The sequence below is a fragment of the Cylas formicarius genome, unplaced genomic scaffold, assembly GCF_029955315.1.
Source record: "Cylas formicarius isolate icCylForm1 unplaced genomic scaffold, icCylForm1.1 PGA_scaffold_5__7_contigs__length_24384050, whole genome shotgun sequence".
NCBI classification, from domain to species: domain Eukaryota; kingdom Metazoa; phylum Arthropoda; class Insecta; order Coleoptera; family Brentidae; genus Cylas; species Cylas formicarius.
The window spans coordinates 2568354-2582907 of NW_026844341.1; positions in this window are offsets into that span (position 1 = coordinate 2568354).

Below are 14554 nucleotides of genomic sequence, written 5' to 3' on the forward strand. Positions count from 1 at the left end.
CTCCATCTTTTCACTTTGCCCCACGTCCTCATTAAATTATCACGCGCATTCTGTCCGCCACCAGCTGCAACATTCAACCCTCCGGCCCTGGCGCATATCGCAGTTGGGTTGGCTGGAGTACGCGAGCTGTAGCACATCTCTGTAGTTTACTGCATATATAAGTGTAGTAAGTTTTTTGTTATGCTAACATAACAAACATTAATATTGGTTAATATTTCAATTTTTCAAAGAAACTTCCACAAGAAACATTGGAGATATACTTTAAAGAATGCGCGGCAATATGAGGAAAAGAACTGAAGCGTGTATCCTTCAAAGTGGAGAACACTTTCAACAACTCATCTATTTTATATATTTTACTTTTTTTCATTGTTTGTTAATAATTTGTTAACAGACAACTTTGTTAAAAATTATTAATAGTAGGTAGTGTTTTTTTTTAAATAACAATCGTCTTTTATTTATCTCGTTGTAAGGATATTATGTTATTTCATTATAACTGTAAAAGTGAAAAGAACAGTCTTATAATTTTTTATGAAAGATACTAGTTGGTAGCGAAAAACTGGATATTTTCTTTTAGATAAATATTTTGTTTTTCACAAAAAAAAACTTCCCCTTTTAGCCAGTACAGTGGCGACCTACCGAATTAACCAAAATATTATTTGTTCATAAACAGTTAGTGGAACGCCACCGATTTCTTTAAAAAAAATAACGACATTTGCATTTATTTATGACCACATTTGATCCCCTAATTTTTTTTAGTCCATCGCAAGGTTCTCATTAAATTATCACGAGCATTCTGTCAGCCACCAGCTGCAACATTCAACCCTCCGGCCCTGGCGCATATCGCAGTTGGGTTGGCTGGAGTACGCGAGCTGTAGCACATCTCTGTAGTTTACTGCATATATAAGTGTAGTAAGTTTTTTGTTATGCTAACATAACAAACATTAATATTGGTTAATATTTCAATTTTTCAAAGAAACTTCCACAGGCAACTGTAATAATTACAAAAACTTGCTAACGTTTCGTTAAATCATCATCAGCTCCTTCACAGCTTAACTGAAACTGGTTCGGATTCTACTCTGTACCTGCATATGTACTGTTGAAGGGGATGGATGGCTGATTCCCAAAACGTAAAGACCTGAGTGGTGGTTAAGATTGTTTGATCGCTAATAGATTTCTATAGAATCTCTGATTTTTAGTTTAGTTTTATCGAATAAAATTTGTGTGTTCGACAACTGCTGATGAGTTTATTAGTTGTACCCTTAAGGTGTTATAGGTCAGATTTACCCCTAATTAGAAAATTGCTTTTGGTTAAATGCCTAATTTTAATCCAGCAATATTAATTGACATAATTTTTAACAGGTACAAATAAAAGGAATATATACAAATATGAAAAGGATAGTAATTAGTTTCATCTCATCTATATTCCAGCTCACGTCTCGTCTTTACTTCTCATTCTCTTCTCTTCTCTTCTCAAAATTGAAAGCATGTTTGTAAATCAATTTTAGGAATATTTATCGGCACTCAACTATTGTACAATTTTTGCACCTTGAACTTACCTTAAATTTAGTTAGGTGTTCATAATGATTGGTTTTGTTCAATTTCAAACGCGACCATATTTACCATTAACTACGCTTGGAAGCAAATTTAAACTACTTACGTTACCTTATCTCGGAATCACTAGTCGTACTTTCAAAATAGGGTAGCGATCGGAATCCCAATTTAATTCTTAGTTATCTCAGCTACAATGTAAACAAACGCAATTAAGGTTAGAACTTTCAAAGTCATAGAACTATATTGTCAGGCTGCGTTGGATTGATGCACATGATTTGGTATTTTTCCCCAATAAAAATCATCTTTCATAGACGAAAATATTTTATTTGATCCCAAGCCCAATGTCAATCAATAACGTTCTATTCGTCCGGAAGTGACCAGAGCCGCAACCGGCGGTCAACGCCAGCGAATATCAGCCAATAAAATCTTTTCGTGTTTTTTTGTTTTTTTCAATATTAAAAGAACAAGCTCGTATCTTGATCTTTTTGATTTAGACTAACGCGGATACAACCCATCGGAGTTTCGCTGATATACGCGTATCGCTATATTTTAAGGTTGATTAAGTTGATATCACGTTTTGTGGATTTGAACATATTGTGTAAAGCGAATTTAAACTATCTTCAAATTTCACTATTTGTTCCCTATCACGTGGTCTCTTCTGGCGCGGCATGATGTAACTGGGTATTAGGGTGGTTCTGCTTCCTTTTAGGCCTTTTATTTCCGGGCATTATAAATAGACCTATCAAAATAACAAGCACTACTTTGTTCGGACAACCAGCGCCAGGCATTTTCTTTTACTAATACCTACAAGAAGATCGCCCAAGGTGAAAGGTGAAGTTCGTGTCTCAACGACCTTTGAAACTGAGGACCGTCCATTCCAGAATATTCTAGAAGGTCATGCTGATAACCATCCACCAGAGAAAAACAGAGCAATAGCACTAACATTTAGTATTTGTGAGTAATTTATACTGTTCTAATGCGGATTGATTGATTGATTTTAATCTTTTGTGTATTACATCCCTGCTATGCGACCAACTTGTATAAGGATTGAGCGCTCAAGACCGTAAAGCTGAAACAATTATCTATAACCATTTCTTTGGAAGCTTAAGCTAACACCAAACTCATACTTCTGGTTTTTCCCCTTTTTTTTTTGGAGACTTTCTTTAATAACAATAGACGCTTGCTGTTAACTTAAGGCCTAGACTTTTTTTGTAGCTGATACTCCTTCTGTCCCGTTTTGTGATTTATCAGTTTTTCACTATTAGAGGAGCTACGTCCGGTGGGGCCGAGATCTCTCTAATTTCGCTTATGTTTTACCCAGGACATACCCTCCAATTTTAAACCAATTTCGAGTAGTGAGTCTCCCAGTACCATTATAGTCTGACCACCCTTAATTTAACGCTTCAATAAGAGTCTACCTCCGCGTTATCTTTTAGCTTTTTTTAAAAATTTTCTCTTTATTAGCCCGTCGAAGTGCTAACAAAGGCTCTTTCATGGTCCTAGAGCTTAACTGATATTTTTCGTCCGGTCTGTCCATTATATTCTTTGCCGCATGTGCATGAAATGCTGTAAATCAAACGGAATTCTGAAGGATCGAATATGTTGTTGTTGTAAGAGCTAGTAATAGCAAGCTGGAGAGAGATGGCGAGTTAAGACATAATGAGAAGCAACAGTACAGAGTAGCTGAGTCAAAAACATGGACGTTGTTCAACAAGCAAATTAAAAGAAGTTCCATACAGAGTAAGATAGAAAGAACTGAAATAATAGTTGATTGGCTGATATAGAGGCAATAGGTCAAGAGAGCAGGAGAAGAGAAGATCATACATACATGAAAATGGTACGATTGATAATATGTTAAAGGAGTGTGAGAAAATAAAAACAAAAGACGTATAGAAGAAAGTGGAAGATGGATGGATAGATGAAAGATGGGTTCAAGAGAAAAGAAATAGCTTGAATGATAGAAAAGAGGAAAAACGTCCTTGTTCCTTTGTATTTTTATTATTAGAATAATTGTTATTTGAGGGATGTATAATACAAATTTATTAGTTTTATTTGTAAATAGCAGTCAAAGCCGTTAGAAAAAATTTTACCATTTTTGTGTTGAATCAACAGGGAGTTTATAAAAAAATTTATTACGAAAAGTACATCTTTGGATTATAAGTAAAATCCCTTTCCGGGTCAGTTTTTACATTTTCGGTAAGTTAAAGGGTAACTGAACTACAAAGGGTGTCAACAGTGCAAAATTTTCAAAATAATTCCGCATCTAAAAAGTGAATAAAGCTATGACATTTTTGTTTGTGGCACCTTTTAGAAAAGGCCAAATTTGGGTAATAAAAGCTGCAACACACTCTTCATTAAAACCATCACTGTAATGTGAATGTAAATGTTAATATTTTCATACTGCACAAACGTCCTTAGGACGTCCACAAATACGTGATGGATATTCAACGGTAGTGGCCCATTTTTTTTTTATTTATTAAAATTTTGGATTGGAAAATTTGGATTTTTTAAGGCAAATGCAAATGCAATCATAGTTGCCCGTATCGAGCCCTTCTCAGCCATATAGACTTGTTGGTCTCTATAGTGAAAAATGGCGGAAATGTAGAACATTTCTTGTTTATTAGTAGACCGTCCATAATATGTTCAAGAAGATGTCACTTAGAAACCGTTAAAATAACTTAATAAACATTGGAACTTCAAAATTAATAAGGTCTACTAAAAACAAATTAATAGAAGAACACGAAACCTAAGAACCATTTAATAATATATTTTTAATTTTAGATATTATTTTGAATATTTAATTTTAATAGTTTTTGTTATTTAGAAAACAAAATAATTTAGTTATTTTAACCTAATAAACAAAACACAATAAAATATTTTAACTTTTAATTAATTAATATTCACGAACTCTATAGGATTGATGGAAGCAAATGCTTCTCGAGTGGTTCCCAACTCTGTCTTGGAAAATTCTATCTTTAAATGTAAGAACTTTTAATATCCGCCATAAAAAAATATAGACGCGTTAGATCACACTATCTCGCAGTTGATTGCTGATAGTGAATACTCCTTCCAAGAATAAATGACAAATCTTCTAAAACACATCTTCGACAAATATTTATATAACCATCCGCTGTCAGATTTTCATTAAAAAAATAAGGTCCCACAAATCTACTTCGGAAAATTCCTAACTATACATAAAGGACCTTGTCGATTTTGATACACTACAGCATATAGATTTTCTATGCTCCAGCGATGAGAATTCTGGCTTCGCTACTCCAAACAATAAACAATGGAAAATGCTCTCCTTGCTTTTTCCAATAAACCAGTAGCAAAACTGTATTCTTCTACCGGCTTCTCCTTCACCTAATTGGTGGACTTTTCTGGTTCAATATAGCTCGAATTTGTTTTTTTTAAGTATTCAAAACTTTAGCTTGCTTTGATTTTCCAATACTTCGCCAATTATATTCAATTCCCTGATTTTCTGTTTTTCATTTCGGTGGTTTTGATTTGCTCCTGGCTTTTTGAAACTCCCGTAATTGGATAAATTATTTTTTCACGTCCAAAATATTCGCTAGTCCGGTTGGTGGCGCTTTGGATATGTATTGAGATAAATGTTATTGTTTGGCTATGCGTTTTCGTGTGACAAAGTGTAACACTTTATTATATCATAGTTTTCATAATTTTGGAACATTTTAGATTGCTCAATAAACTAAAAACATAAGTTTGGCCGATAAAACTATTTGTGACAGAACACAAAATCCCATAAAAGATAACCTACCAAACCATAAAAAAATCCCTATATTTCAGCCTTTTTCATCTCAGTCACCAACAAATCTACACTAACAAGGCCATTTTTTTAAAACCAAGGCTGATATGATTGCCATATAAAATAAGAAATTAGTATTCATTTATGAGAAAACGGAATAACTGCAGAAGAAATCTGAGTACGCCACTGAATTTGCGTTAGAAATATGCCCTGATACTGTTTTCATTCAAATCCAAAATTTTTATAAATAAAAAAGTTATGGGCCATGTTATAAAGGGCAAAAAACTGATCTCGGTTATTATAGAAGATATCGCCATGCGGTCTTAACCATTAAATGTTCTCAAAAATCGAGCCCTTGACATGTAAGTCGAATTTGCTCTATCTAGTTCGGAAATTGGTTTTTCCTGTTAAAATACTCCAGCTACAACCACCGTGTATATGTCCATATTGCTAACAGTAAATAAAAATCGATTAAAAATAAAAATAAAGTCAATTCAATAATGAGTTATGATACTTAATACTACAGCGCCTCTAGTAGGCTTAGTGTCATGCTCCACGCAAAATTAGATTTGGAACATTTCCCTAACTCTCCTAGGACGCGCTTAAAATGACTAAATTAATTAGTCAGGATTTTCGTAAACAGAATGAGACCAAACATTGGGTGTTCTACGACACAAAGTATACATTTAACCATTTACTTACGTCTCATCATTTACCTGAATAATGATTTATTTTCTTTTTTTTAATTTGATTTATGAAACCGCTGTAGTTTTGATATTAATAAATTTAACAATGGCATTTACGATTTCTTTTTACATTTCTCGAAATTGGGTATATGTGGTTATTTAGTTACTACTCCAGCAGATGTTGAATCGAAACTTGATATTTTGGAAAATACTATACATGGCAATGTGCATCATCAAACTCCAATCTACGTTGCGTCGATTGTACAATTTTCAAAGACCGTTTGGTCGCAACATTTCCGCGGTCTATCCTCCCTTTTCGTCCGCTACATTTAAGGGACCCGCAAGGAAAATTTATGCAGTCTCCGGGACTGCACGTCGTAGTTACTTGTACAAGAACGAGGCCGCTGGTTATATGACTATTAGGTCGCTAAAACACAGGGGGTCCTAACGAAACGCTTAAATTAATTTTATGTGTATGTTACGGGTTTCCGGCAAGGCGATTCCATTGTATGCTGTCGCGAAAGTTTGAACTACCATAAAATTTACCAAACCCCGACGGTAAAAGTGTAAACAGGACATTAACAAAGCTAAGAAATGCCACTCTGCGTTCTTACGTGGCACATTACCGATATCTCTGCAAGAGCACTTATTGGCACTCTTCGTATTCCGCCTTTCTGAAAACTAGAAATTATTGCTTATTAAAATTTTAATAAAACTTTATTAAAATAATGTTACCATGTTCGAATTTGCGATTTATGATTTAATTTTTCTAGTTCCTAATGTAAAATACCCACTTAAGTGCGCAAAGTATCACTTTTAGACGTCGGTTGCTTTCCCATTGTCGCGTACCGATTTTTCCCGGGAGTGTCATTTTAAAAAAAGACTTAAACTACACGTGTTTACCGAAATATGACCTAACACTTATTATGATTTCATTTATTCATTCCTGATTATAATTAGTTATTAATAAGGTTAAGAAGAATAGAACCACTGCAAATGTTACGTTTGAATAACTGTGATATGGTTTTAAGTCATTGCACAATATTTTTAGGTATGTTTTTGGATTGCACCTTATCATATAATCATCGTCAAGTAATATATAATCTTATAACATTCGGTTAGGAAAAATGCATTATGACAGTACTTTTTAGTCTGTTGTTATGTATGGAAAATCCAGAAAGATAGAAAGAATTTTTATTTGCCAAAAGAGAGCTGTACTCTACTGCAGCTAAATTTTCGAGAGTCATGTAGTGGAAAATTTAAAGAAAACAAAATTTTAATCTTAGCTGCAATCTTCATGCAAGAGAGTATACTGTTCGACTTTAAAATCAGCAACCTTTTTGAAAGCAGTGAGTCTCGGCAGGTTTAGAGTACAAGAACCACGAGTTACACATATCCCAGGCACAGACTAAATATAATCATAAAAACAACTAGAGATTTACACACACCAATTTTTAATTTTCTCGTAGTAATAGAACCATATAGTGTAGAAGAATACTATAGATTTATTCAAAACAGATAGGACAACCTCTGTAAATGAGACTGTTTTAATGTAGTTATGCTTTATTATTATCATCAGTATTATTATTATTTATTAATAATTATACATTATTACAAAATTAAATTCAAAAGTTTGGAAATATTTTATTTATATATCATATATATTATAACTAATTTACATCCCAATCCTCAATTTAGTCGTAATTTTTTTTTTAATTTTTGAGCCTTTTGCAGAAATCGTTCCAGACGGCGAAAGGTACAACCTATAATAGACTGTGTAGTATCATTCGATAGAGGAAAAATCAAAGTATGCCGGATTTTCGGCCCAATATGGGATTTCGAAGTCACTTCTCCAAAGTGAATAAAATTTTGCATGGGTTTTAGGAGATTCGAAATCTGAATCCGATAATATTTTTTGAAAATGTCGATTATTTATCAACAATTTACCTAATGAATCTGTTTTTTTAAATACCAACGTTGCTCCAGGAGAGCTGAAATTTTTATTGAAGATAGAGGTCAATGAGGTAATATAATAGACTTTTTGGTAGAAGAAAAACCTTGCTATAAAATACAAATTTGAACTTCTCATGATTATAAATATGTAAGCGAGATATAAAAAATTAAGTATTGATTCATGATTTCATCGGTTACACAATTTTACAAATTTATCTTAAATATTAATAACCTTATGGCAACTTAAGCTAGGATATAATAACAATAAGAAAATAGCAAACTATGGACAGTAAAAACTACATATCATTCAGATGGCACACTATTTTAAACATTATAAAGTAACGTAAGAATAAATAAAATCTTAGTACTACAAATCAATTTACCAAAGTTACTCTTAATTTAATTAATTACCGCCTAATTTTAAAGCTGTTTAACGTAAGACCAAGGTAATCAGTGGTATTGTATTGATTTACAAAGGAGACTAGCCTATTTAAAGTCATATTTTGAGCATATCGAGTATTACTCAGTTCAGGAGGCAAAAGGTAACTTCCTCTCAATTCTCAATAGAAGGGACATGAAAATTAAAACTTGATAGAATACAAGGACAATCATACGAAAGGCAAAACATAAATCCAGAAATTTTATATGGCCGTCGAGAGTATCCAAGCCATGAAGCCCTATCCTATACCTAAGATACCATAAAAACTTGTTCTGCACAGCTTTAATTTGGTGTTTGTGAATTTCACCAAAAGGAGACCAGATTGTTGACCCATACTCAAAGATAGAACGGAAAATCTCCAGATTATCTCCGCACCAGACCCAACATACGCTCAGATCAGCTATTGACATCCTCAAAGTAACCGAAACGTAATGATTCATCCATAATGATACCAAATCCTTTATTACTTGCGCTCTCTACAACACACACTCGTCCATTGTATATGAGCAATCAGCAGGATTTTTATGTCGCGAGAAAACCATACAGGCATATTTTATAGTATTTAATTTTAAATTGTTCATCCTACACTACTCCACTAGCGAATTAATATCGCTTTCTAGCATTTCACACTTAAAAAACTGATCGCATACAGGTTTAATTTTTTAAATCATCTGCAAAAAGTGAATAACATGACCCCAAATGATAGCCTATGTCGTTCATCAGAGGAAGATACAATTTTAGGCCCAGATGGGACCCCTCAGGCACGCTGGATGTTACATCTATGTTAAGGGAGAGAAAACAGCTGACCTTGACCATTTAAGTACGGCCCTGGAAATAGAACGCATCTCTAATACCAAACTTTTGAAGTTTGTTCAGTAATACTCCTTCGTCCAGCAAATCAAAGGCCTTGCTGAAGTCACTATATATGGAAAGAACCTCACAGGCATCCAGAGCCTAAGCGATGAAGTTAGCATAAGTAAAAACGTTCGTCACGATAGAACGACCATTTACCAACTCATACTGCTGCTCAACAGAAAACTACGACCAGAACTGGCAAAAATATCCTTTCCAATACCTTAGGTATTGCTGATTGTATGCAAATTGGTCTGCAGTTATTACCATTTTTTAATATAATAATGAAAAACATACCGGCTCACACTACGATACAGCACAACAAACTATCAAAGGTTAGCTCGATTACATTTATTGGGTCAGCCAAATCATACTTTATATTCACTTCATCAGTTTTCATACTCTTAGCGTAACTATAAATTTATTCAAAATGTGATGGAAAGAGTTCGGATATTTCCTTAATTCCGAAGGAACATACGTTCCGGAATTTGATCCTCGCGGTGTGTTTTATGCCTGACAAACTTCGAGAATTCCCTCACGTTCTCTCCTATCTGTTGTTCGACAACAGACACATACTGAGAATAACAAGCATTAATCAGTTCTTCATTCATTACGTAAGCCAACAATCTCGGTGTAAGATCAGCCTCCATATATTTCCTGAGCGCAATCTTTTTATCAATAACCTTTCTCTTTAACTCTGGTGAAAACCAAAAAGAAAACGAAGACTTTTTAGCTACTTACTTTGATACAGCCTCAAATAATATATCGTAAAATCTGTCAACAATAACATTTAAATTCTTAATAATACTCCGAAAAATTGTAATTATCACAAATTGTTAGAGGATTCCACTGAGACACTAACATATTAAGATTAGAAAACCACAGATCCAAAATAGAGTTATTAACTGTGTTTACAACACTTATTATTACACTGAGACAAAACTTTTCTGTCATTGTGGTTAGATTTATAACTCACATTATTATGAATCCAATCCCTAGTTTGGACGATTTTAGTCCCCAACATTAACTCATAACTATAAGCCATCACAATACTCTTTACGTTAACCTCATTGCCAGATGCTGCTGGTATATATACACATCCAAAAATAAAGTTCTTATGCTTTAGCTTAACCCTAACAAAAAAACTTGTAGTCTCTCTGTAGTAATGTTGAGTTCTGTTGGCAAAATAACTCCGAATCCAATATTTCTGAGGTAAGTCATGTTTATGATAAAAACACATCATCTACTCCGATCCAACAGAAGACAAGAATGCCTGGTCGTTTTTTGGATCACGATGCTGTTTCTGTACACCGGAATCCACTTGGAATATTCTTCTCACCTGATTTCTTTCTTGGACCAACTTCCTCGTACATCTCCTCGATGTACTGTCGATGAGTTGATGTATCTGGAGCCGCTTCTAGTCTATTAAATACGTCAACTATATGCCCCTTGTCGTGATCTACGCGCCCAACTGTGTTGTTTGCTGTGCTCTCAATCACCTTAAAAACAAAAAATTGTGCACTATCATGTTTCATTCCTGCAGTTCACTAAACACTGAACGACATCAGCTTGTATTGTGAATTCACAATGTAATATCTTTTTATTTTATATTCTTGACGATCCCATAATGCATTGTATTTTTTGACTACATTGATCGGAATTAATAAAAATCAAATCAAATATTTGTGGATAGGGTCAATATCACTTTGAAGCGAAGTACCTTTAGCTTCCAACGATTGAATTCATACATTATAAGCTCGTTTTTATAACTGAGAAATAATTTGTTTCAGAATAGTCCTGAAGAATTTCAAGTTTTTTTATTCAGATTCTGTTGGGTGCCCTTGAACAGGATGAATTCGTCAGCAGCTTGTCGATGGTTAGGGTTGCAAACCTTTTTGAACAGGAAAAATGTTCTATATCGTTAAGAAAAATAGAGAAAAAAATGACTCATTCTGCAAAATTCCGTCAACCAAATCATAAGACTTAATATACGGTTTTCCTGATTTTTTGATTATTTTCGAACTATTTTATAAGTTTTGTAGATTTTGTTGTTTTCGCAATAATAATAAGTTTTTCCCACACCTTTCCAAAACAGACTATAAAACAGAAACCGATTTAAAACATACAACCGTCGCAGACCGTTTAATTTTGCCGGAGTTTTCGTATAAAGACAAACTTCGTCGCGACTTAAATTCGTTCCGATTTGTCTTGGCAGCCGTCACAAAATGTCCTCCTTATCGGAGAAATTGATAGAAAGGGTACGCGGTGCTTTTGTGCCTGCCATGTTATCCCGGACCCTTTTTTATCTGACTCGACAATAGTACTCTCAACGGACTAAAGTATAGCAAACGTTCGTGTCACGTAAAGCCTGCAAGATATTTCCCGATATTGACTCAATGAGACCAGTTTCCTTGATACCCTGCCTTGCGATATAATTTCTTCACAATAAATAAAAAGTGACGTCATGAAACAACACTTGCTATTCCCCACTCATTTTTGAGTTCTTACCTGCGTAGCAGAAAATGAAAAGTATCTGCTAATAATATGGGCAGAAGTTTGCTTAATATTTTAAGTACCTGAAGGGCCGGGTTTAGGGCCCTTTCTTTTTATTATACAGGCTGCTCCATAATGAATGCGAATTATCGATATAAACAATTGGATTCTATTTTTTAGCTAATTTTTTGATGCTTATCTCAATTTCGAAATTGGTTAGTGAAAGGTTCGTTTGCTTTTGAAGATCTAATAAATATACAAACTTTTATTGAAAATTTGATTTGGTTATATACGGGGTGCAACAAAGTTATAATCTATCTTAATGAGCGACTTTTTCAAAAATCATCCAAATCCAAGTCAATATCCCGAAAGCAAATTGAACTTTGCAATATAATAATTTTAAAAACTAAACTTTTACACTCCCTATTTCACATTATAATAAGCTCAAATCAGAAACCGGCATCAAATTTTACGCAGTTGCAAAATACCTGGAAACTCCAGTGTGGATCTGAGATTACCTATTTAGTGGTCATTTTTTTATATAAAAGTTTCTCTTCTTTCTTGTGAGAAATTTCCAAATACATGTTGTCTAATTATATTTGGGTAATACAGAAAACATCAAATTTCCTACCTCATCAGAAAGCTTGCTCAGCTCAATGTGAAATAGACATATCATTTCGTATTTTTGTGTTTAAGACTCTTTACTTTCCAAATACTAATGAACCTCAATGAAAATTGATGGACGGGCCTTCATCTTGTCGCATTAACACAAGACATAAACAAAATTTTACCGATTCCCACACATACTACTGCTTCGTGTCAGAGACATTTTTTAATTAACGCTACTAAATTATATAAAATCTTCAATTCAAATACAAATTATAAACATTTCTTTTTATGAATAAATAATAATAATTGGGTCTTGCTTCAAAACACATACCCCAACGCTTGCCTAGAGATTCGTCATCCAAAAAAGAGAAAACATTTTTTTTTTTGGTTGTCGAATCTCCAGCCTAGCGATGGTGCATGTTTTTCAAGACTGCAGGTATTTAAATGGTTTTACCTAGTAGGATGCAATATGCATTTCATAGATGATTTTTATATAAAAAATCCTTGTTAGTGTCTAATAGCTCATTTGGATTGTTTACTTCAATATTTTTTATACTTTTTTTTGCAAAACCTATAGCACTCAAATACAGTTTTTTTATGTCTCTATTACTATGTATTGGATGTTTTCTGGTTGACTATGAGTAACAGTTATGCTAACCATTTTTGTAACAGTGATTGAAATTTTCTCTTAGTAAAGTTCCATTGAATTAAATTGTATTGAATTTGACCCTAGTCCATTATTAGATATCAGGGTTAATTTCAAGTCAATTTTTGACATAGCTAAAACTTACGTTAATCTTTTCTTTAATATATGTATTTTATTTTTTATTTTTGCCTATTTCTTTGTATTTACATCTGCCTATCCGTTTAATTTTGCTGCCCCTTTAATATAATTTATTTATTTATAATATTTTTTTATCATATTTCTAACCAACCCACTGCAAAAACTGGTGTGGTAAATGGTATAAATCTCTTGGTGTCAGCAGTGGGGTTCACATTATATATTTATATATTTCATCAAGAAATTTTACAACCATAAAAGTGGCGACATATTCATGATTTTTTTACACTTCCCATATTTCATTTAGGAAATATATATCTTTTTTTCTACTAATTAATATTTCTTTCATGCCTGTTCATTTTTCAAGCGACTCTCATATTTTAAGCCCGCCTATTTTGGTGTTAGCTGTGGGGTTGTATAAATTTTTTCGCTAAGAAAAAGTTCTAATTATTACGGAAATTTGTTGTATTTCGCAACAGTCAATACAGTAGCGATGCCTCAAAATTATCTAAGGGAAAAAAAGCACACACGAGGGGCTAAGACAAAAACCGTCAATCCGCAACAACGTTAGATAAATGTAAACACGGCGCCACCGCCTCCGAGAGAAACTTAGAACTTCCGCAAGCCCCAACTTCGAACTTCCATTGTAAACTTTCAATATTCGGAGGGTATTTTCGAACGGCAAAAACAACGTCGTTACTAAATCCTCCGTCTCTTTTTCGATAATCGCATGTTTTTCATTCACTCTTTATTATATCGTTGGTTATTTGTTTTTAACAAAACGCATTTAAATAAGGGAAGAATATGAACTCTGTGTATTTCTTTTATATCTCCAAATTTTAAGAGAAAAATTTGCGAATAAATTAATTAATGAAATTAGTTCCTATAATACGGGATATCTCTCTATTACCTTATATATTTTATTTCTATCAAGTTTTTAATTCTTTTAAGTTTTCCAACTAGTTAACTTATTAACTGATTAATTTAAAAAAATTGAAACAGTAGATATTTTAAACAGGTAAAATGGTAAATGGAAACACAAGAATCGTCCTTTAAAATATTAGTTCTTAAAGGTGATTTGTCTTCCAAAATTAACGTTATATTATTTCCAAAGATGTAAAACTTCGTTTTTTAAAAACCTAATATTATTGTACAATCTGGACTCATTCTCAACAGTTTTTTTGCTATTTAACATTTTCTTGGTTTTATTTACTTCAAGCTAACCAATTTTTGTTTTGGATTTTTTGATGTCTTTCATTGATTATTATTTTCTAAATTAGATTTCCCTGTTTCGGTTTCATGTGCCAATTGCTTAAAGCACCACATTAAAATAAGACACCCTTGAAAATAAGTCAAACATTTAAATATTTAAAATTTAGGCTCTAGACTAGAAAATTCAAAGACTACAAATCTGGTGCTCTAGG